We start from the raw sequence: 20817 nt of genomic DNA, 5'->3' as shown, positions 1-20817 counted from the left end.
CTAATTCCTACAGATCCTGTTAAAAATCTTCATTGCTAGACCCTGCAGGTCGTCTGCTTCTGAACTTCTCTAATAGGGAGTTTATCTTTCCTCTAAAGTGACTGTTTAATAAAAGAAATAAAACCTGGCTATGAAATATTTAGGAGAAAGGATAGTATTAAAATAACGGGATTTGCCAAAACCTCTACACCTATTAATAATGTTTTCAAGCACAATAATGGGATTAATTTTAAACTCCTAGCTTATTTTTCACCATCGGTGGGGTTTAGTTAGGTTCAGCATTTTATTCAGCTCTGGAAGTGACACCAAATCACTCTGTTTTTATTCCTGACTATTTATTTATTTAAATTTAAATTAAAAGATAAGATGCACAGCTAAGACTTTAAAATCCTTAATTCATCTTTCTTAAAGCAGCAGAATCCCAACATCATCAAAATGATCACCTTGAAAGGAAGTCAACCGGCCAGATCCCTTTAAAAATACAAAGAGAGGTCCTCAAATTTGCAGTATTTCAGAACTAGCAGCAACAAGTCCTAAGAACCTGGAGACCTCGCCGTCTCTGTCTACATAACTGATGAAGATTGGCCACCTTTCCCTCTTGTTCTACCACTACTCTGTGTCTACTGTTACTAGCCCAGAGTAATGTTTATTTCCACCTCATCTCCTTCTAACATGAGCATCACTGCTGCCCTTACACTGGTGCTTCCCTTTGTCAAAGCATCTTTTTGCCTTCCTGCATGTGGAGTATCACAGTTACTCTATTGTACCTGGCTTGATATTTTTCTTTTTTTTTTTTAATTTTTATTTAAGGCTAAGTTGAGCCTTTCAAACAGACCAGTGAGTTTAGGGCCCATCTTTAGCTGCCTGCAGAGAACAGGTTTTCCAAAGTTGGGTGTTCAATGTTTTCTGAAAATTGTTTCTTTTTAATGAGTCCAACCTCAGGCTCCCAAGACGAAAGACACCCAAACTGCTGATCATTTCTTAAAACTTTATCCCTGTAGCAAAGTTAAATTGCAAAGTTGCATTTTCTTTTCTAAATAATTTTCTCTGCATTTTAATTCCTTTCAGTTTGACAGCCTTAAAGGAGACAGCTCAGGCTGAACCAAAGATTTAAACTAAGCCTGTTTGAAATGACTGCAATGTTCATTTCAAACTAGGAATTGTAACGCAAAAAGTCATTTTTTCCCCACCATGTAGGTAACAGCCCTGTGCAGATCCTTTTGGGAAAACATATGCAACAGCACAATGCTGATCAAACTAACAAAAAAAAAAAATGAGCAGGACCACAAATTTGCAAAGAGGGTTTTGCATTCAGTCCACTATGCTCGAAACCACAGACAGAGACTCTAATGGCCTTCTTGGGTCTCATCAGGCTCATGCAGCTGTTACTTCAGCTAGTGCTAGTGTTAGCCTAAAGGGAAAAGAGACACTTATTTTTGGTTTGTGGTGGCTGCTGCAGCTTCATCAGCCTGATTTATATGCTGATTTGCATATGTTCACCCACAAATGCTGGGAATTGCGCTTTTCCATGAAACCGTACCATTAACGCTGGCTGTTGAAGCAATGATCAGTGGTGCTGTTCCACATGTTTGTCTTGCTCGTACCTTGGGTGGTAGGTGGGTTATCAGGCCAGCCTTAAAGCTTCAGGTGCTCCCATCGACACTTGGTGATAATACTCCGTAGGAAGGAAAAGATGGATGATATCGTAGCGGGGATGGGTTTTTTGCTAGCAAAATGAGTGCTGTAACATTTCACGTCTCTTGCCAGAGAGAATACTACTAGCACATCACTTGCAGGCCAAAACTGGTGATATCTTTGTACCGTAGTAACTGGCGCCACAGCACTCCATTTACAACAACTATAATGCTGATTCATAAAAAACAACCAGCAAATATTCTGTGAGCACAAAACTGTGTTATTTATAGATAAATTTCTCAACATCTGACATTTCTGCAAGAAACCTAGATATTATCTTCACTCTAGTCACCATGCAAACCTCCGAACATATCTGCAGTCCCACAATATCTTAAAAGAGACAATTAAACTCCCTGGGTAATCACAAAAGTGCCGAGCGATACTGGAACGGTTGGGAGGACGTTTCTTATACCTGGTGATGCATGGGCCCTCTTGGTGAAGGTCATCAGACCTCAACTTGAGCTGGACCATTCCCAACTTCCAACTTTGGGGAAGGAAAGCTTTCAGACCCCGGCTGCAGAGTCCCTTCTGCCCGCGAGAAGCAGCGCTCGCTTCCCTCAAGGTGTGGCAGTCAGGATAGAAACTTGGCTCTATAATCGATTTTATTCCATTTTATTACTCTCGGCTCTTCCAGAGTATTACAAACTCTCAGGAGACCTTTTAAGACATCTGCTGATGCTTCACTTATAAATCAAATTTCCCCCTTCCTGGATACTTCGCTGGGTCCCATCCCCCTCCTGAGCTGCAGGAACAAACTCCTGCTGAGCACAGCCTGGGAGCGATGCGCTGAGGCCACCTCCACCCTTGCGATGTCTCCCCCAAAAAAGTTGTAAGGGGGAAATTTTCCCAGTGTGAGCTCAGATTTTACTGGTCAAACTTTTTTTTTGTTAGGGCTTAACGAGGTGCTTTATCACCCCTTCTCCCCAGGTGGCAATTGCAACAGGTAAAATCAGCATTTTGCTGCTCTATCTGGATCTGCAAAAGATTTTTTGGAGGCGAGCTGTGTGGGGTGGAGATAGGACCTCTTCACCCTCCTGACTGACAAGGCTGTGTCAGACGGTGCCTGGGACTGTGGGCACATTTGAGACAGAAGAAGGTTACTGGGAAAGAAGATATTTTCAACCAACATTTTTCTTGAATTGAAATTAAAAGCTGAAAAGATTTATTACAGTGGCATATTCATGCTGCTATATTTAAGGTGATGTCAGTGTTCTCAGCATAATCCTTCTTATGCACCGAGGATTAAAACTCAGCCATAATAAAGTACTCTGAGCTGAAACTTGTCCTCAAATGTTTCCTACTTGAAGCATTAATTTTACTTTATTAAATTAAAAATAAAATTAATTCAAGAGTTTTGTGGGTTTGGAGACAAGAACAAGGAGGAATTCTGCCCATAGATTTGTCCCTGCTGATTGCTAGCAAAGCCAAGAGACCCACGCGGAGATGATGCTGCCAAGGTAGAAACACGTTCCTGCTTTTCTTACTTTGAGCATGGAATATTGGACTACGGACTGAAAAAGTACCTTTACCTATAAACTGGTGATAAAAGGGCAAACAAACACAAATTCTTGTTTGCACTGTGGCCCTTCCTGTGGTGCTCCCAGGACATTTGTGTACAGGAGAAGGGAGCCAGAAAGAGCTGAACTTTAAAAAGCCTTCGCTTCCTCCCTGGAGTGTGTGTTTACTCTTGAACATGCTACAAATAATTAATAGGTTATATCTGTTGAAATTATAAATAAAATGGCAACAAAGCTACTTTGCTTGTGCGGTAGGAACAAATCTCTACAAGGGAATCTGCATGTCTTTTTCCAGTATATTGTAATTACCAAAAATATCTAGTTTCCTGAGTTCTCCTTGGTTGATGGCCAGCATTTTAACTCCATAAGTTCAACTTTAAAATACGAACTTGAATCATAGTCCTGATCACCCTAAAGAGGTTTCGCATGATTATTTTCACCTTTCGGCCAAGGGCAGGACTCCAGGTCAGGATCTAGCTAGCTATGCTGGATCAGTAGAGTGTATATGGGACAGGGAGTGCTCGACAAGCATGTACGAGAGGGAGAAAACCAGACTGACTATGGGATGCCACCCCAGACAGCAAGAAATAGCCAGGTTTCCATTTCAGAGAGGACAAACATGGGTGTGGGTGATGTCAGGAAGGTCTCAGCAATACGGACCTTAAACACTGGGATCCTGGACTTGTTGGAGGAGTGAAAGGACTTGACAAAAGCTGCACATCTCACCATAGGGCTCTTAAATATGTATGTTTATACATACGTGTGTTAATTCAGGGCTATTTATCAGCTTTGCAGAGGAGCTACTTAACTCGTTTCTCCATCTGCCCATTCCTGGTGGCTATTCACAGGTCCTGCGTAAGGATCTGAAGAAGCTGCTCCTGAAAAGGGTAGAAAACAGGCATGCTTTCCCAGTAAGCATTTCTTCTTGCAATTAATACCTCTGTAGATTAATTAGCGCTGATAACAACTGTTCATGGCAGGCCATGGGAAGTTGTTGAGCACTTAACGACTGCCATAAAGTCCTTCCCCAGCCTCCAGGTGACAAGCAGAGCACATCTAGCCGCGGCACGGTGCAGAAATGCAGAGGAAAGGAAGATAAAGGGTGGTGGGAAGAGCAGCAAATCTATCTGGTGTTTCCTACGCTGGCCACGCTCAAACCCCAGCCTTCGGGCTCAGCTAGAAAGAAAGAAAGACTTGTGGTTGGGCTGGCCCTGGGCACAAGGAGCAAGTCAGCATTAATGCAACCCTTTGGTCCGAGATAGAGATGAACTGAATCTTTGAAGCTGAGATTGTGGAAGGAGGGAAAAAACTATAAACCTAGTGAATAAGCCTAGTGCCGCTCGTAGCATCGAAAATGGCTAGAGTCGAGGGTGTCCCTTTGATTAGTTTTAATACGAAACTCTCCCAAAAGCGTGCTCCAGCTGGCAGCTCAGTCTGAGAAGGAGGAGGAGGCAGCAGGACCATGAAGATGGGTAGTTGGCCCTGGAGCAATATAATATCACCAGGAGACTGTCCTTTCTGATGTTATAACACTAAAATCTGGGATTCAGGGAGACCATGGAGCATAAAGATATTATACATGCAATCTTTGTGTAACACATAGCCTGGAAATGTCAAATTAAATTTACCTGAACAATTTAAATTTGATTCCTTTGGGGATATACATGGTTATACGATCTTTAAGTTAAATATTCGCATGTCGTTTTTTTCCAAAGTGTCCACGTGCGCAAAGTACAGATCTCCTTTAAAGAGCACCTATTTGATATTTTATTTCCAGAAAACTACTCCAACACTGCTCTGGAGGCAATGACTAATTTCCTCTCAGGCTTGTCTATGGCATTCATCAGTTTAGCATTAATTTAGGAGAAGGGAGACATTATTGTCACTTTACAAGGAAAGTGCTGAGTCACAAACAGAAAGTTCACGAAAATGCACTAATTTGCAGTACTCAATTTTCGATGATGCAGAACTGGGTATTTCAAGTCCTGGGGTGCTTTCTCTGTTACGCTGCCTGGATGTGGCTGGGGGAGTTCAGCACCCCTCTACGACCAGATTCCAGGGTATCAACCCCAAAATGAGCAGCTTGCATCTATTAATGACTCCAGAAATGTTAGCACCGTGTGTAAGAACTCTGTGAGCAAGGGTATATTATCCAGGTCTTTAGAGACAACTGTCTTAAATCCAGGACTACCTTTGTAGTTGTTTACATTGGGAATTTCTGGTTTGGCCTGAAATTTCATGATGATAAATTTTGAAAAATTTCAAGTAATACAGCTTAGAGATTTCTGAGGAGAAAAAAAAAAAAACGAAAACAAGCAGTTTTTCCCATGTTAAAAAATGAACGGCAATCTGCTCTGTTAAATTTTTTACTGTTGCAGGGGGATGCGGAAGCATTTTATGCTGGGAATATGCCTTTTGCCTTTTGAAGTTCCCATGAAAATCTGTTCAAATTTGGCCATGCTAAATACATTTGTGAAATTACTATTTGTACATGCTCAGTAGAGACTTTGTTTCAATTTTTATCAGCTAAAATCTCTAGAGAATCACCTGAGTAGCTTGGAGCTGTGCCATAACCACAGGCTGATTATACTCCAGCCCAGGACATCAGCGTGAAATGTGGGATGGAGCAGGCTTTTTCAAGAAGAGGAAGATTTCAGCCCTATGGATGAACATGTGAATGGCACAAAATAGACGTCATTATGCTTTCAAAACCCACAGATACTATCAATAGATACTGAACCAGAATCTTTACAACTATCTTTGCAAGTCAAGCAAAATTAATAGGAGGTGGAGCTACCAGACCACTTGCAATAAATTTTAAAAGATGCTGATCTCTGGACATGTCCCTTATTTGGACGAGGTTTGTTGTGTGCATTGTCTGGACAGTCACTGCTCCAATTTTCCACCTGCGAAGCAGGAACCATCCCAGACACTGTGGTGACGCACAACCTTTCCTCCCACCCTCCCCACTCCTTGCCTTTTGGAAAGACAGCAACGCCTGCCCTTCAGCTGCCTTTCCAAATCGTACGTAGGAGTTTGGAGCGAGGAGAAGACATCCTTGCTCAGGGACCGAGCAAACAGTACCTTTCCTTTGCGTGCCACAGCCCTAAATGTGTCAACACATGGTCAGGTCAGCAAAGGGGAGTATTACCTGGTCACGGCCACAGGGAGATAAAAGCAGCAACGCTGCTAAACAGAATTAGCTATTTATTTGTATGGCATTTAATTGTGCTGAATAAAGGTCAGTGTGTTCTCACAGTCTTGCCATTAGTGTTGGGGAAAAGAGAGCAGCTGTGGCTCTTCTCCCCAGCCCCAAGATCTCACACTCCCTTATTCTATAGTCAGGTATTCTGAACTACTGTTTATGAACAAACTCCATAAAGAGAGGTTTCTTGCCAAGAACCCAAAAGGAATTTATCTTTTAAACTCTCACCCACTGCGACAACAAAGACAGAGACTAGACTGTACCCAAATGCAGAAGGCAATGAAGCAACAGCATTCCTCCAAGAAAGCTAACCAGAAAAGTTTGGCTGATTCATTTTTCCCTGGGTCACTGGGATTTGCCCACATGCTGTCCAATATTTCATAGACTGCCCTTGCCATATGATGTACTTTGTGTGTCCTGCTTGGTCCTGTGTCTTTCATGTCTCATGGTGAGCTACCCTATAATAATGTTTAAATAAGAGGGAGTTCTCTGAGACTCACTAGTATCATCTTGCACGCTCACGTGCACACCTGGCCACGCGCTCCAGTCTCAGCACGCACCAATGTGTGGTGGGAGACGGGAGAGGTTATGTCCCAGAAACTCTGCAAAAGGCTGTTCGTTGCAGATGCAGATACTGCCTGCTCGTCAGTCCTGGTGCAAGTGTCAGGGCACAAAGGTCTGAGGGTGGAAAACCCCACATCTCACATTGCAGGACATGGTGGAGCTACATGGACTCAGCGCCCAGCACACACAAATTAAAACACATTAGACCTCCATGTGGGTACTCTCATTCAGGCGGATTTAACTACACTGAGCTGAGAGCCTCCATACAAAGGTTTCACCTGCTCTAGCTTTACACCTTTACCCGATAATCTGCTTGGTTATGCTTGACCCAACAAGCCCAAAGCTGGCACCAAACCTGCATATCCTCTGCTTGCCCTCAGCTGTGTGTAAGGCTCAGGCAGGACTGCAGAAGTAGCAATAATTTCCTCAAAGAGCCTTTCCAGAACGTTTCCTTTGGGCTTTTTATAACCTGGTACTACATCAGCTATTCTCACTGAGCTGCCGTGTGGGATAATGTACACAGGCGAACATTGTTACAGGCAAACACAAATACTGGAGACGCTGACAGATGGAGGAATCACACTGTTTTGCAGGAAGGAAGGGCAGAATAGGAGCAGGAATATCAGAATGAATCTTGCCGTTTACATATAACAAGCTACAGCTATATTTGGATCCGCTGCTGTATTCACAACCTTCCCAATTGCCAGGCTTTCAAATACACACATTACCACCAGAAGTGCTCTTGCTTAAGTGCTCCCATCTCCAGGATTTCCTTTGAAGTATCTGACTGAAGTAACGTAAAGTGCATTTCAATTGGCAGTGAATGCAGGTTAAATGGTAACAGCACAACAGATCCAGTGTTTGTTCCCTGGGCTTTTTCTTTTACCAGTCTCTCTTTTTAAGAGAGTTGGTTACTTACTGTAACACTGCATTCAGGCACCTTCAGTCTATTAAGCCTCTTTCCTGACCCTCTGTACCACTGCTTGAGGATGCTGTGAGCTGTATCAGTACTGCTTTAGTACACAAAAAAGTGAGTAAATGCACCGCTGAGTGCCCAGGCTGAGCAGTAAGCAGTGGGTAAACTCTCTTTAGAAATCTGTGCACTTGCATTTGTCCTTGGCTACGCCACCAAGCTGGCTGGAGACGGAGCCAATCGCTTTGGATCACTTTGGATTTGTGTGTCATCTCCCATACATGTTGACGGAGCATCAGCTATTTAACCTTTAAATAGAGTACTTTTCTAATCCATTGGATTGGCTGAAGAACATATATTATGCTAGCAAAATAGCCAAGTCTGCACTGAACAATGAAATATCCCCACCTACCCATGCCAGACACTCTCTCCACCTCAGGTCCCTGAGCCAGTGCTGCAGCATCGCTCTTTCAAAAGCAACCAAAAAATGCAGAGGAGGCGAAGAGCTTAACCTAAGTCATTAGCATTATCCAAGAGGTATCTTACCCTGTCGGGTCCTGAACAGGATCTTGCTCATCAGAAGGAGGAATGACCCACTGCAAAACCTGGGACTGAAGACTCCGGGTGGTTATTAACCAGGCTAGTTTTGTATTGCAGAAAGGACCGATCTGGGTTATGGATGTGCTAATACACTATCCAGGTGTGTCAGGGGGAGAGGACATGGATTAGCTGAAGAGGGGCACAGAGGTTACATCTTTCTTCCACTTCTGTACCACAAAATCAGGCTGAGTGACTTCTAAAGGTACCAAGAGAAGGGATGATGTCCTAAAACCGCTGTGTAGCACAGCCAGGCTAAAGGTTTCCCACCATCAAACCCTATTTGTGTCTGTGCGTATGTCTATGAAAGAGAGAGAGATTTGTATTTAACTGCTGCAGTTAACCTGCGTGTGCTTCATACACACAAGCTCGAGAGGATTTTCTTTTTTTTCTTCTTAAAGCTGTGAGACATTTTTTTCAGCTTCATCTTTTTGGAGTGGAAAGGGGGTGGAAAGGGGGAAAAAAAGGAACGCTTTGCTAGGGGTTTGCTGAAGTGAAAACGTTACATCTGAGTATCTTCCAGATCTGGATGTTGGTAGCTTCTTATAGCTTCCTCATGGCTTCTCTGAACCTCCACCCATGATAGATGTTTAACATGCTGTAATGCATATTACTCTGTAATGACTTTGGTGGAGCCATTACAATGAGTTACACCAGTGACAGATTGATACTTAAGTCAGTATATGTTTGCATAATATCTGTCTACGTTCTCACATAGCCCCCCATTACCGGCGCACATATAGCATAATGACAGCACGGAGAGCCATATGACTGGTGGGTTCAGCCCTATTCCCTGTCACATATTGCCATGGTACCCAGAGCTGAATCACTGAGTGTGTTTAAATAGGCGGACACTAATTTATAGAGTAAATCATTATGAAATGGAGGAAATAAGTGACTATCATTGGCACTGATTTGATCTAATGGAGCCTCACACTAAATTGCTAATATTCTCCCTCCCCCACTTTTTTCTTTTAAATGACAGAAACAAATAAAAACATAAGCCTTTGTTCAACCTGCCTTCCGAATACCATTGCCAGGTACTGGGTTTGCTGATTACGTACAAATTTACCTTACCTCTTCCCTGCTGCTTCTCAGGCTGGGGAACAGGATCTCTTCCTCTTGGTTTCAGTAGAGACTCGGTAACCTGAAAATTGAAGGAAGACACGTTTATCGCTCTCTCCTAAACTGCCCTTTCCCTTCCGTATCTGGAAGAAGGCAGCTTTTGGTTCACTCGAGTGGAAGTTGGCTGTCCATTTCCTGATGGCAGCGAAGAGCAGACTCCCATCTGGTTGATGCAGATGCCACTGTTTTGACTTTATCCAGGTGGTCACCCAGCAAACCCTGTTGTGCCTAATTATTTAAGAGGGTTGTGAAACACTAGGTGATTTTATATACCATATGTGCTAGAAAACATAAGCATGAAGATGCTGTGACTTAATGATGTGGCAACTTCAGCTCTGAATCTTCCGTGTTTTAAGGCTTAAATCTGACCTTTCGCTTGACTGTAATGCACTTTGTAGCGTTTAGCATGAAAGAAGAGCAAACAGAATTGGAGATGGGGAGGTTATCGGCAGCGGTTACGGAGCCATCCTCCATCCTCTATCAAGATTGACTCAGTTTTAGAATATCCCTCCTAGCTGGGAGAAGGCGGGAGGAGAGGGGGAGAGAGCCTGTCCTTTAAATGGAATTTCAGGATTTGTAGTTCAGAGACTTCCTTTGCGGTGTTAGAGCAAATCACAGACCTTCTTCTTCAGAGCCAACAACAACACACCAGGTCTCCTGCTCTGGTTATTAATTTATTTATTTTGAACGCCCGTAGTTTGTTGCTTTGACTTCTCAAACAATGGGAAGGTACAAGGAGAGAAGGATAATAAATTGCATTCCCTCCTTTTTGCCATCACAGGAAACCTTGAGGGACTGTTCAGCAAGCTAGAGCTCTTATCTGCCTTTGGGCAATCTCATTATCAAACCTTCATTTTGCTCCCCAGCAGGAGAGATGGCCTGCAATGTATGATAACCTCTACTTATGAAACTCACACTCCAGAAATCTCTGATAATAGGCCAGCTAAAATGGAAAACCAAAGAGCAGGCAGTGGGTTTTCAGTCACCAATAAAGACTATACACACACACGCACAGGCAGGCACCGAGACACCTTTATGTTTATTTATATTTCTATGCATCAGTCCAACTCTGATGGCACCTTCCAGAACTTAAACCACAAATCTAATACGACTAACATTTTCCAGCATACTCTGAATAATATTTTCAAATAAGCCTGTGCAATATAGGAGCCTGTGTCCCGTCTACCGAGAGGTCAATGAAATCAGTGGGAATTATAACCTATCTTACCTGCTCAGGTGTTTTTATAAATCCCATTAAACACTTATTTAAAGACTGTTGAAAATATGAGCTGTAGGAACATAAGTAGTTCCTGGGGGTACAGAGAAAAAGAGAAAAGGAAGAACAAAGAGAATCATGTTCCTAAAACACTTGGGCACTTTGATTGTATTTATTTTCAATTACTTTCCTGTTCCTAACTCTCTTGTGAGCAGGCTTTCCGACAATGGTTTAACACTTTGCCCACACCAGTGATGCCACCCCCCCAATTCATTCTTCAGCCAACAAACCCTCCATTTCTGAACCCTTAATCTCTCTGTAGGCAGCTGAGGAAGAAATGGGGTTGCAGCACTCCCAGTGCAACCCCTTTTGGGTACGGGCTAGAGAAGATGAGAGATTGAGGGCCCTCCACCAAAAGAGCCCTGTTAGCTACTCAATCTTGTTTGGATCAAGATGCCTCCAGCTCAAGACCCAGTTGTGAACCGTGATTCCTCCCATTTCTCCCCACAAAGAAAATTTACTTCTGGCCCCTCTCAGCAGTGAATGACCACCTCCCTTTGCGTAGCCAGGTGTCACCAGCATGCCAGCTCACCGCTATGCAGTCATGAATATCATCGGCCTTCTGCAAAGCGCTCTGTCTCACCCAAGGGTTGGAAAATGGTGCTGGAGAGCCAAGAGATGGGGAGAAGGGGTGGACAGGGGATTTAGGGAGTTCAGCTGCAAATCCCAGAATTCATGTCCAGTTTGCCTGGCTTATGCTACATGCCCTGCAAACCACCGTGCCCTGCAAAGTGATCCAGCCTACAGCTGGCCATGAGGGCACAATCACGACATACACCGAAGCTCAGGGCTTCTCCAGTAACTGCCCACCCCAGTTTGGGAAGGTGAAGCGTTGGGTCACGTAGCAAGGGTGAAGAGGTCCTTTTGAGCACAGAAAGGTCTCCAGAAGGACTCCCTTGAAAGCACAGCCCCACTAATCCGTACATTCCTACTTGCAGGGCTGTGCTGCAACCAATTCCCAGCTCCACGAGCCCCCCCGCCAAAAGTAGCTGCTCTCCCCCAGGCAGGGGATTAGGCCATGCAAAACAGCTACCACTCTGCTTCCCTGGGCCACCCACATCCCCATCATGCTACCATGCCAGAAATTCTTTATCACAACCTGAAAAAGTGGCAATCCAGGCTATGAACTTAATTCTTATCTTCTTATACCACTGGGAGACATTGTGGATCAGAAAGAAAATGGTGTGAAGGTGAAGCACCTGGAAACATCAAAAAACCTTCTCCTTTTTTTTTGTTTCCATTTTCCTATCAGTAAAAGGGGTTAGCAATGGTCAGTCGGTCTCCCTCACTAGTGCGGGTGATGCAAAAATGTATTTGCACTTGTAAAATCTCCCTAGGCATAACACGCTGCTGAAAATATGATAACACTTTTAATTATATTTTAATATATCATATGGATTATATTTTTAATACCTTAAAAAATAATCAGCCTGAAAAATCCCAGCTAGTGAGGAAATAAATGCAGAGGACAAAAATATTAAGATACGAACAGATTTTTCTTATTAAAGGCTAAATAGGTCTTGTTTTTAAATTCCCATGAAACAGGAACATCTATTAGAAAATAATAATAAAAAAAAAACCAGGGAGGCACCTAGTTACCTGAAGGGACCTCATTGGGATAGGTTGTCCTTGCTGAACAAAAGAGTAAATGCGAGAGAGCTCCCCCCAGTTTTCTGCACTGCATCTTAGATATGGGGAAATGCTCATCCAGGGGTGTTTCTCCAAACAAGCAGAGGCAGAGAGGGGAGCAGGAGCTCTCCTGACACCGGGGCTCCCACCGCGCGGTGGGAAGGGAAGCACGCTCGGTTCCCCCTTCCTTGCCATGCATAGGCTGTAACGTTATGATTGAGCTCATCACCACCACACACACCAGGAGGGTGAACAGGAACCAGGTCACACATACTCTTATAGCATCACAATGATTTTTTTTTTTTTTTTGTTAGATTAGAGGTTTTCAGTTCCAATGCCTATTAATCTAGTACTTTTCAGAAACACTACAACCCCTCTTAAGAGCACATAGGATGGAGTTTGGGTTTTCTTTAATGGAAAGCAGAATGACTCACTCACTGCTAAAATGGCCAGGGCTGAAGTCAGATCTGTCTGGGCAGACCCTGCAAGAGTCCGCATGAAAACAGCAATATCGATAAAGGCAAGCCCACTTCAAATGAACATGCAGAGGCCTTTTCTACAGAAATGGTCAAGGACATAGGTGGAATTCAAAGCAGTCCCCTTTTAACAGAGGTGTTGGAGCTCTTCTCAGGTGTTATTTTGCAAAAGACAAAAAACCTGAACCCTAAAACCAACCTCACAAGGCAGCAGATCTCCTCTGCTCCCAACGTCCTGCACTTGGCGTTTCACACCGACGCGTCGGTTGGATTCCAGGGAGCTTGAAGAACAGAGCTCATGCTCCTTCTCCTCTCTCATGCTAAGGGCAGGTAATTATCTCTGCATTCCTGGAGGAATGTTACAATAAATATGGCTGTCATTTTTCATTACTGCATAGTGAACAAAGGGAACAAAGAGAACAAAAGAAAGTGTGGTCTTGCTAACCTGGGCTTGCATGTGCTTGTATATATGCTACATAAGTAGAGGGGGAGAGTTTATTGCTATTATTTACTGTGGATATACCAATCTGGGTGAATGTCTCAAAATTTGCCAGTTTTTAAAACTAATTAAAAATCATTCACTGGGAAAATCCTTACCTCCTACTTGATGTCCCACCATCAGGGTTGTTGGCTTAAAATGGAAATTATTTGAAAGGTAAGAAATGTAATCATGTCTCCCTAACTTCTACCCTACAAAGCACAAATATTCTCTTTCTCACTTTTTTCCCATTTGACCTCCTCTCAGCAGTGGCTAGATTTCTGAATTTATCTTGATGACCATTGTCTTACCATGTTGGAAAATACGGCAAAGGAATTTGTGTAAATAAAAGTACGTAGAAAATGTGTGTGTGTGTGAGTTTCTTCCCATCTTTGACACTTCTCTTTCAATGCAGACAAGATAAAATAAAAAATGGTCAATACCCTTAATCAGTATCTAATCTGAGACATAGCCTGCTCAGAGTCCATCTCTATGCCTGTGTATTTTTTTGCATGGTTCCTAGGTGTTTTTACTGACTAACTGAACAGACACTTTGATTTGCCAAACTGTTATTAGAGAAAAAAAATAGAAGGTTTGCAGTGTTAACACTGACTGCAAAATTATCTCCTGAGTTGCAGAAAGAACAGTTTGCACTCCTCTGTCTGAAGTGTAGCAGCGAATGGAAAATTACGGTGTAAGCAAAATTTCCCTTGGCAACTGTCTACGTATGAAACATCAAACTCCGGAAAGGACTGAAAACCACGTAGGTCACAACAGTTTCTCACGTACGAAGGATCTCAGAGTGGAGTCTTGCCTTTCCCTTTCTCTGGTAATAGATCTCTGAAACTTTGCTGAGATCTAGTAGTGACAAATTCAATTCCGTCATATCCAAAATCCTGTTCTCAGTCTTCCATGCTGTTTTCTACAGCTTTTGCAAATCCCTTCCTTTTGCATCTCAGCTGTTGATGGGTATGGTTGTACTGTCACTTTGACTACCGTCTTCTCCACCCCAAGGTCCCTGATGGTCTCTCCTGCACCCGCGCTGGTTTGTTACCAAGATCCAACTTACAGAGACCCAAGGGCCAGCTGTTTGCTAATGTCTGCACCAGAGACACACTTTGAAATCCCCCTCCCCACAGCAGCACTAAAACACCAGCCCCACAAAGTCTTGCAGCCTCAGACCCCCTGAAAAACTTCTGCCTTTAACTACTCTCCAGAAGTCCACAGCTGTCAAGCTGCTGCATGTTCCTCTGTTATTTCAGGTCCAACGTACTGAAAACCAGTAATATTATATATACATATATATATATATAGGTCAGAGCTAGAGTGGCTCCATACGGGCCCAGAGATGACGGGGGTGAAGCTCACCCACCCCTGAAGATGCTGGTTTCCAGCAGTGTGGACAACCTGCGCCAGCTGGCACGGGGCGAGCTGGGTCCTCTTCCAGCACCGCGCACAAAGAGCGTGCGGACACGTGAGCGTCACGGGGCTGATGCTCAGCTGCAAGAAGGCTTCATGATAGACATTTCTACACTCTATGCAAAGGTGAAGACTCATCCAAGTTAGGTCCTCACCAGCTTTAGCTGTGGTAGCACAAAGCTCAGCGAGCTAACAGGTTTAGCTCTTGTACGGCTTCAAGGAAGGGTAGCACAAAAGTTGTGGGAAGCAACTGGAAGCCCACCTCTGGCAGAAGTGCAGGGAGCGAGTAATTGGAAATTGGTGAAAAGAATTTTCTGAAATAAAGAACATGGGTGAAAAATGAGATATTTCTGATTTGTCACTCCCTCTCCTCTTATCCGGTCTCAACCTGTTCGCTCTAACAGGCACCTTCTTGTCAGTAGCCACAATGACATCAATTGAGTGGGAGTGCAAAGCATCAACATTACTTGTGAGAACAATTCAGTTAGGGAAGGTTGCTCTGCTGGTAATATTAGAATCAAAACATTCAAATGCAAAGACAGAGAGGCTAACAATTCAATTTACGCCATGAATGCTGAACAGCACATTAAGCAAATCAGTTCAGATGGCTCTCAGTTGTTCTTGTTTAAAGAAGATCAGGAACAAAATTTCAAATCCTGTACCACATCTAAATGCTAGAGCTGAAGCACTAAAACATTCACTATTGATATTTTTATTTTTCTGCATTTAACACAGCCGACTGGTCTTTTACTGCTGCCCTGTGGTCCGTAGGGAACTGCCGTGGTCCTTTACAGAAGAAATGTCAAGTTTGCCATGTGGTTACACCTCATGTAATGGACTGGAAGGAAGACATTTTAGGGATGTTAATGGTATTTTTTTCCCCAATGTTTTTCTGTCATAAGATCATCCACAACACAATAAAGCTTCCAGCAAGAGTTTGCCATTTCCCCCACGGTTTTAGGCTCAGGTTTCCAAAGGACCGTGAGTTTCCAAAGTTGCAAATAGCCATTCCAAGGATTTTTGAAGAGCTTTAAGCAGGTTTGGCACATAACCACAGCGGGTTATACTAATGCCAGCTGTCCCATCAGGACCTGGAGGTGTTCCCCCGCCTCTGACACACTGCCTTGAGTCCTTCAGTGGAGCAAAGAGTCTGTACAAACAAGACAGGAGCGTAACACCACTCTTTCCATGCAGGACCTGATCCTGGGAGAAAGTCTCAAAATCTTCCTGGACTCAGTCTTAAACCCCGGCCCATACGCTCCAGGGGTCTCCAAATACCGCAGCAGGGTATATCTATATATAATACCGCACATAACTAGACGGGCTGGAGACATGGATGAGAAGAAACCCTTACAGCAAAACCTAGATCAGATTGTAATATTATAGCTGAAAGCGTCTCTTTCCGAGAACTTGAGGAGATGGAGGGAAAGCCCCCAAAACGGAGACGTGGAGACCGCGGGGCTGGAGGCAGCGCAGCCAGCCCCGGGGTCGGTAGCACTGCGGTGTCCCCACGGTGCCGTGCGCTCCCAGGTAGGGCTAATTAGCTCTTGTTGAGCACCACATTAGCAGAGCAATGCAGACCTGGGGACTCGCGCTTGCTTTCCCACATACCCTGGCTTGCTTGGAGCTACACTGTGCCACTTACAAATGTTTTAAGATTCATTAACCTCCCTCTGCACTCCCCAACTAGAGAGACAATATATCAGGATAGGAAACCTGCAGCAGCAGCGAGACAGACAGGATGATAATTTCTCACCCATTCTCCTTTCCTCTGCTCTAACACACTCCAGATAATCACACCCGAAGCTAGATCAGACAGGGACAAAATTAACTGGAACTAGAACTTGGTCCTCACATGTTTCTTGCTTGTATCTACACAAGGCACCGTGACCCTTCCCCATCTGTCACCTTGTCTGTACGTCAGCTGTACTAGCTAACAGCCCAACTTCACCACGCCATGCAAGCCCGTATGGCTGTTAAGCGAAAAGGATATTGAGACATTAATGATTATCACTGCTAGGCGTGCAAGCATGCACGTGCGAGAGGTGACACAGGCAATTGCACACCCGGTTATCTGAGTCCTGTGTGCATTCCCATGCAGGTGTGGGAATTCAAGGTGTGTTTTCCCCGCATCTCTCTCTTTTTCCAAGACTCAGGAAGTCAGTGCCTACAATTTAACCATCTCTGCAGCACTGTTATTCAGTTGTTTATGTATTAAAGGTACGGAGAATATTCTTGAAAGAATGAGCCTGGTAATGAATTCTGTATTTCTCTTTTTCTTTTTTTTTTTCATAAATGATCTTTGGAAAACTAGTTTTCTTTGGTCAAAATATAACCTCCTCAATTTTATGAAGGTTACTGGGAATTATACAGGTCTACTATGCGTTTCTGGACCTGAATTAATAGTGACTAGTTTGACACATACTACTTAGTTTACCTAGGTAGGTTATTACTTTCTTATCTAACTACATTAATTGATTCTACATCACTTAATAGCTCAATAGCTTATCAGGTTACTTCACTCACTAGACAAGCTAAATGTCTGGAGGCAATTAGAGTGTCATTCTCCGTAATAACAAGTTTCTTTGAGAAGTTGCTGATGAGGTTCTTTATTACACAGATTATAAAACGTATCTTCATACTGTTATAAATATAGGTACAAATTGAAATTACTTACCAGGAGTCCCACTTCCCTAGCAACCAGGCAGATTTTAGGCTCGTTTTAGGAATGGTTGGTTTCTCCCCTTCCTCCCCCCTCCCCAATGCTCTCTCCTGCCTTCATCATGATCTGTGTCCAATTTTCTGTCACTCAGAGGTGATCTACGGTCACAGAGAATCTGTCACCGCGTCCCTTGCAGTTTGCCGTTCTCAACGTTCAGTTCATTTCGAGGATGTTACCTCCGGGGCACCAGGGCTCAACATCACGGTTTAATTATGGCTGCTTTTCTCCTTGGCTGCCACTTACATGATAAGTGCAAAGCCGGAGACGAGCTCTTCCCTTTCCCATTTCCATACGCCGACAGCCATACCATACAGGAGGTTACACACAAATTCCCACTCTTGCCCCAGCAGAAGATCTGAATGACCTGTACTGTCTTCCACCCCATCCCTCCCACTGCAGCTTTCAGCATCAGCTTGGTTACCTGGTTCATTTCTCACCTACGTAGCTGAAGAACCATTAAACATGTTTAATCCTGTGCAACACAGCACCTTGGATGGAAAGCCCTCTCTGTGCATCTCCATCCACACTCTGGTGCCCAAGAGAAACCTGAACACATTTTGCTTACTACTGCATGCAAACAGTAATAAATGCTTCTTTCCACGGATTAAATTAGTAGCGTTTAAAATTAAGTGGAAGATCGTTAAATTCATTTGTTAAGCTGTCCACAAGGCTGAGTTGTATGTGGGAGAGAGCCCAAACCCAATACAACCGATTGCCACTTTTGTGCAATCCCCTAACCTATCTGCACTCCACAAAGCCTAAATCAATATTTTCTTAACCCAAACCAGTGTCCCGCTTTTGGGCTGCGAGGAAAGTAAGCAGAGGGGGAAGCGGGGAGGTAAGGGATGAGCTTTGGGCTCTGGTTATCTTAGCACCAGGCAAAAGGGACAGTCGAGACTCTCGTCCCCCAGGCTCCTGCTGGTTCTGCCTCCAAGCGCTCTGCTCCTCTCGTCTGCTTCTCTCCACCTCCTCAAAGCCAGTGCTTTAAAACTAAAAATCTCTTTGCATTACCGGAGCGGTTTGGATGCCTTTCTGTGAATGCATTAGGAAGGCTCCTCCAGTTGTCACAGAAGTGACAATTTGCCATGGTGCCTGCAGTGGCAGAGGTGCAGGAAAGGTGACCCTGGGTCTCCTCACTTGCAGTTTTCCAGTTGCCTCTGGAGGAGTTTGAGTGGGTAAGAACAAATCCCTGCAAAAAGACACTCCTTTGTGGCACTACTATGACTCCAGGGCTGCTAGACCTGGGGTAGTAACAGTCATGACCGGGATGGAAAATATTGCTAATATGTAAAACAACAATTATTCTTGGATTCTCTTTGTCAAAGCAGAATTTTTAGATAATTAAGATGAACAACTCTAATTTGCTGCAGGGGACAAGGTAATGTTTCTGTTCTCACCCCCTGGCAAAGAGGTGAACAGAACAGCACCCATCCTTGAAGACCATTGAGACCTTGAAGACCCAGAGCCATGCTTGAAGGTGACAGTCCAGCTGCAGGCTGGGGTCTCAGGAGAAGCAGCCCTTAAGCACGTACAGACTGCACTCTTGGAGCTGGGCAAAGGGGTCCTTTGCCCCATTAGGCTCTAATTATAGACCCGGCTGAAGTGCGGTGGCTGCAGAGTCCTGCTGTCAGGCAATCCCCAGCCAATGTTTTCAATTCTTTGCCTGGATGTACTGAATGATAATTAAAAAATATTCAAAATGTTAGATTTCATTTTGATGAAAAGCACCAATGATGCTACACTTTAAAAGCAGTCAGCCCAGGAACGGGGCAGAAGCATGGTTTTAAATGGCAAAGGAAAATCCTTTATCGTGTTTTTTCTTTTAACCATTCTAAATCTTGCTGCTATTTCTCAGCCATCTCCTGTGGCCAGGCAGGTGATTGAAGCTGCCATTAATTGTGCTTTTTCTTCTGTTTCTTTAGGAAGGTTTGGGGTCACTGCTGGAAAAGCTGCAGCAGCTATGGGAAGATGGAAAGACTGGTGGAATTAAGGCAGAGGGTGTTTAAGTATTGCTTGTGATCTTGGTTTAAAGGAGGAGGAACCCCATCTCCCTCCACAGAGGGAAAAGTCTTCATCTCATCTGGGTTCCTGATAAACGTCCAAGGGAGCGGTGGCTTTTCCATCCCACGTGGAGGCTCTGCATGTAAGGAAAACCAGGAGCCCTTGGCCCCTGGGCTGGGGCAGAAGAGGAAGGCAATGCCAGGTCCCATCCCGAATTCTCAACTCCTCCGCTGACATAAGCATCTGCATCTCGATGCACATCACAGATCCCACATCTCCCTTCAAAAAGCAGTTCCTCTAGGCTCATAGTTTGACTGAGGAAACTGTGCTTTGCTTTCAAGTCCCTAATTCTCATCCACTTTTTATACAAACACCCTCCTGCCTTAGAGAATAAAGACATAGCACAGAGCATCATGAAGAGATGTTGTCCTGAGCTAGCAGCTCCTTCGCCCGGCAGCTCCCCGTGTCCGGGAAACACCAGGGCTCTGAGCCTGCAGGAAGGTGCCTGCAAGACACAAAAGCTGCCTCCAAACTGCAGAACCGCGTTTCTGTGCAATCACGGCAATCCTATGTGAGCTACGCTCAGCCCGGTGCATTTGCTCTCTGTGCCTCCTATCTCTGGCATTTAAGATGTTCAGTAATTTTCAGAGGACAAACAAACAAAACCCTTGCGGTTCGCCTTTAAATAGTATGCAAGACCCACGGCTAGTTGATATTCACCAGCAAGAGATGTCTGCTACCTCAGAACAATTAGTCTAAAATATTTATCAGAAATAAGTGTTGGGGTTTTTTGTCCAAGTTTTTGAAGTTATGAGGCCTCAGATGGGATTAATGGAAATTTTAATTAAGATATGGAAATAAGCTGCTTTCTCCCTGTCTCTCTGAGACTGCAGGGAGTTAACATTATCCTTAACAGCATGTCTCAACCTGCTGGGGGAACCATTTGCAAGATGACTTTGTTTTTAAGTTCACCTTAGCCAGGATGTTTAGCCGGGAATTCGACGGGAACCCCAAGTCCATGTTTGCAAATAGCTGCTCTGCTCCCGAGTACCACAACCGATCCCCCCGCTTTCTTGCACCACAGGGGCAGTCAGAAGCACCAACCCCTTTCCCACTGCAGGGAAAAGCTTTCCCGAAGAAGGGAAAGGGATTTAAATCCTTTTATGTGCTTTCCGACACGCATCCTGGCCATCTAGCTGA

The 20817-nt window shown here is 44.1% G+C and overlaps 1 protein-coding gene across 1 annotated transcript in view; it reads right to left on the bottom strand.

Moving 5' to 3' along the window:
• Positions 1 to 20817, bottom strand: part of LOC115339061 — a 211181-nt gene that overhangs the window by 71282 nt on the left and 119082 nt on the right. The window contains exon 3 of the mRNA XM_030008393.1: positions 9564 to 9638. The gene's annotated coding sequence lies outside the window, so the exon portion shown is untranslated. The remainder of the gene's footprint in view (positions 1 to 9563; positions 9639 to 20817) is intronic.

The sequence above is a fragment of the Aquila chrysaetos genome, chromosome 3 (assembly GCF_900496995.4).
Source record: "Aquila chrysaetos chrysaetos chromosome 3, bAquChr1.4, whole genome shotgun sequence".
NCBI classification, from domain to species: domain Eukaryota; kingdom Metazoa; phylum Chordata; class Aves; order Accipitriformes; family Accipitridae; genus Aquila; species Aquila chrysaetos.
Note: the sequence above shows the minus strand (reverse complement) of the source record. Positions and strands in the feature narration are given on the sequence as shown.